Below are 4147 nucleotides of genomic sequence, written 5' to 3' on the forward strand. Positions count from 1 at the left end.
GATCTTGACACTTTTGAGGGGTACTAGTCAGGTATTCGTTGAACATTCCTCAATTTGGGTGTTTCTGGTGTGTTCTCATGATTCAATTCAGGTTCTGGATTTCTGCCAGAAAGCCACAGAATGAAGGTGTGTCCTTCTCAGTCGATTATGTCAGGAGTCATAATTTGTCAATATTCCCCTTTTCTGGTGATTTTAATGTTGATCACTTTATATATATATATATATATACACACACACACACACACATATATATTTTGTTGTTGTTGGTGTTTGTTATTGTTGTTTATGGGACAAAGACTCACTTATCACACTCAATAGAGGGCTGTGGCATCACATGTCACAGCAACCTCCAAGTCCTAGTCTTAAGTGATTCTCTTGCCTCACTCTCCCAAGTAGCTGGGACCATAGGCACCTGCCACAATACCCTGCTGTTTTTTTTTTTGTAGTTCTCATTGTTGTTTGATAGGCCTGGGCTTGATTTGAACCCGCCATCTACCATATACATGGCTGGCGCCCTACCTGCTGAGCTACATAGGCACTGAGCCAACAAAGAGATTTTATTTAGAAAGAACAAAGAGAACATTTAGAACAGTTCCAAAAAGACTTGGAAGTAGGTCTTTCTCATGAAGGAGAAAAGATGAGAGAGACCTACAGTACTTTTTTAATGCCATTGGGGGCCAAACTACATACTCTTATATTACTTAATATAGCCTCTTCTCCCATGATTTTTTTTTTTTTGAGACAGGAGCACTCTCTGTCTCCCAGGCGGGAGTGCAGTCATGTCATCATGGCTCACTGAAGCCTCAAACTGCGGTGCTCAAGCACTCTCTTGCCTCAGCCTGCGGAGTAGCTGGGACGACAGACATGTATGTACCACATGCCTGGCTATTTTTTAGAGACAAGATCTTGCTCTGTCTCAGGCTGGTCTCGAACTGGGGAGCTCAAGCAATCCACCCGCCTTGGCTTCCCAGAGCTCTGAGATGACAGACATGAGCCACCATGCCTGGCCTTATAGTTTTTATACTAGAAGTTGTAGACCATAAACTGAGAAAGGAAAGACATTTTGCAGCAAATATGATATACATGTACAAAGAGTTAATGTATTTCTCATATATATATAATGCATATAATATATTTCTTGTATAAAATATTAACGTTGGCTGGACTCACAGGTGTCTCACACCTGTAATCCTAGCACTCTCGGAGGCCAGGGAAGTGGATTGCTTGAGGCCAGTAGTGAGAGACCAGACTGAGCAAGAGCAAGACCCCATCTCTAGACAAAGTAGAATAATTAGCCAGGTGTGATGGTGCTTGCCTACAGTCCCAGCTCCTGGGGAGGCTGAGACAGAAGGATCACTTGAGCCCGGGAGTTTGAGGTTGCTGTGAGCTATGGTGATGTCACTGCACTCTACCCTGGGGCAGCAGAGTGAGACTCTGTCTCAAAACAAATTTTTTTTTTTTTGAAAAATACCTCAGTGATCAAGAAAATATAAGTGAAATGTAAAATAGCATACTGGAGGTGTTATATTGACCTGTTAGTTAGCAGATTTAAAAAATGTCATACCCAGAGCTAAAGTGTGTGCATTAAGGGAGCTGGCATTTCCAAACTTTGCTCCCCGTATTGAAGAAATATTGTGGCATCTACTAAGAATCAGAAAAATAAAGGCTCATATCTATAATACAGTAATTATGTTTCTCTGAATGGATTTTTTTTTTTTTTTTTGAGACAGAATCTCACTTTCTCACCCCAGTAGATTGCTGGTTTCACAGCTCACAACAACCTCAAACTCTTGGGATCAAGCAAGCCTCTTGCCTTGGCCTATGGAGTCACTGGGACTACAGGCAACTACCACAACATTCTGCTATTTTTAGAGACGGGGTCTTGTTCTGGATTAGGCTGGTCTTGAACCGAGCTCAGGCCATCCATCCTCCTCGACCTCCCAGAGTGCTAGGATTATAGGCAAGAGCGACCACGCCCGGCCTGAATCAATTTCCAGAACAGAATCTAAAGGGCAATCCATACTGGTGACTGCGTTGTTACTGAACTTGGTTGAGGAAACATTGAAGGGACAATTCAATGGCTCAGTCTCCACAGCATGTGTCCCTCGGTGGCGTTTCCTGCCTGCAGAGCTGGTGGCAAGGGGGAGAAGCCGAGTTCAGGCTGTACATCCGGAGTGATCCCTTTTGCATCTGAGTATCTTGAAGCAACTTGTTAAACCTCCCAAGCTCAGTTCTCCCGGATAAAGTCTGGGAACCAGGGCTGGTCCATACACACTATGCATCGCCTCCTTCCTGAAATCCCACTCCATTCCTCCGCCTCCCCCCATATGTATGTGCCTATGGCCCACACTCCTCGTGGCGCTAGACCATTTGAGTATAACATAAATAACATTTTTTTCATTATGATACCTTAAATTAATGTCAATGTGAAAATAGTGATTTTATAGCTATCATGGCTCAAGTGAAACAAGGGTAGAGGGAATTGATTTATAGTTTTTAAATGACTCAACCTAAGCACTTTGTTTATGGCTGGCTAATGGGAGTGTGATGGATGGCATGGCCTGGGAATTGTCTTCACGCTGTCACTGAGCCTGGCTGCCACTCTCAGGCCCTGATTTCCCCTAGAGAAGTGATTTTCAACCAGTGTGCCTCAAAAATTTTTAAAGATCATGAATTAATTTTTTTGGAAAGAAGTTCAAAGCACAGTCAATGGCATTGACATTGCTTTAGGTGGGTTAAGTCAGGGAGGGGGGATTTAAGGAGTTTGGTCATCTGAAAAGGTCAGAAGGTTGGCAGCTTCTTCAGTTCACTGGACAAGGTAGGGAGACCCTAAGCCCTCCTCCCAAGGCAGGGGCTGAAGCTAAGGCCAGGAATGATGTCACATAGGCATTGCTGAGGTCACAGAAGGTTGCCTGGCCTCCCCTCTGACTCCTTACCTGCCACCCAGTCTCCCCAGCCAGCTGCCTCCTGCACATATCTGCACACACACAAACGGGAGGAAGGCTCAGAGACCATCCGGCCACTCTTAGGTACACAAAAGTGGTGGGGGAACGGGGGATGAGTCAGGACCTGGGATCCACCTGGCATTCCCAGTGCTGGGAAGGGGAGGCTCACGTGGTGGCTGTGGCAGGCGGCATGGGGGTGAGGGGTACAGGGGATGGGGCAGTAGGGACAAGGGGATTTGTTTCTCTTGCCCACTGATTTAATCTTCGCCTTCATCCTCATTCCTCGTCCATCCTCCCTTCCCCTCCCCCTCCCTCCTGACACTCCTCCTCCCCACTGCCCACCCCCACCTCTAGCTGACCATGGCATCCGAAGCAGAGAAAACATTCCAGCGATTCGCTGTCCTCGGAGACTCCTCAAGCAGTGGCGCTGATATAAACAACAAGAATTTCTCCAAGCTGTGCCAGGACTGTGGCATCACAGATGGCAAGACGGTCACCTCTGCGGATGTGGACACTGTGTTCAACAAAGTCAAGGCCAAGGATGCCGGAACTATCACCTTTCAGCAGTTCACTGAAGCAATGAAGGAACTGAGCCAGAAGCGCTTCCAGGGAAAGAGCCCAGACCAAGGCCTACAGGACATTTATCACCTCATGGAGGGCAAGAATCCAGCCACCACCAGTGGTCACTGAATGAGGTCCTGTCACAGCAGCCTGGTCAGAATAAGTCCACTGGAGAACGAAAAATCTACCGTCCCTCCGTGCCCTGTACTCCCTCCCCTTGGGTGTGGATGGCTCTGACTAGAGCCCCTGCCTACAGGTGGCTCTGAGCCCTAACAGCAGCGTCCTAACACCCAGGAAGAGTTAAGCACTGTGAAGACTTGTTCCATGGATCTCAGGGACATCTTGGGGGAGGAGGAGGAACCGGGCTCAAGTCCATTCGTTGGTTTCTACCAGGACGCAAGGGCGGGTGCCGGGGACCAGCACACGGACACCAGCGAGTACACTGGCAGCCACCAGGAGCGCTTGGACCACAGTCGCAAGGGCAAGGGCACAGCAGGACGGGAAGAGACCACTGATAACTGAGACCATGGGAGGGGCCACAAGCCAGCTGACACCTACGACAAGAAGAATTAGACAAGAGCCTCGTCTGGGCCTCCAAGCCCCCCTCACCCTGCATCTTTAACACCGGGGAGCTGGGGAAA

At 47.8% G+C, this 4147-nt stretch overlaps 1 pseudogene; it reads left to right on the forward strand.

Annotated features, from left to right (window-relative positions):
- The first annotated feature begins 3305 nt into the window (after window positions 1-3305).
- Window positions 3306-4079, forward strand: LOC100953687 (annotated as a pseudogene).
- The last annotated feature ends 68 nt before the right edge of the window (window positions 4080-4147 follow it).

The sequence above is a fragment of the Otolemur garnettii genome, unplaced genomic scaffold, assembly GCF_000181295.1.
Source record: "Otolemur garnettii isolate 467f Iridium unplaced genomic scaffold, OtoGar3 scaffold00072, whole genome shotgun sequence".
Classification (NCBI taxonomy): Eukaryota; Metazoa; Chordata; class Mammalia; order Primates; family Galagidae; genus Otolemur; species Otolemur garnettii.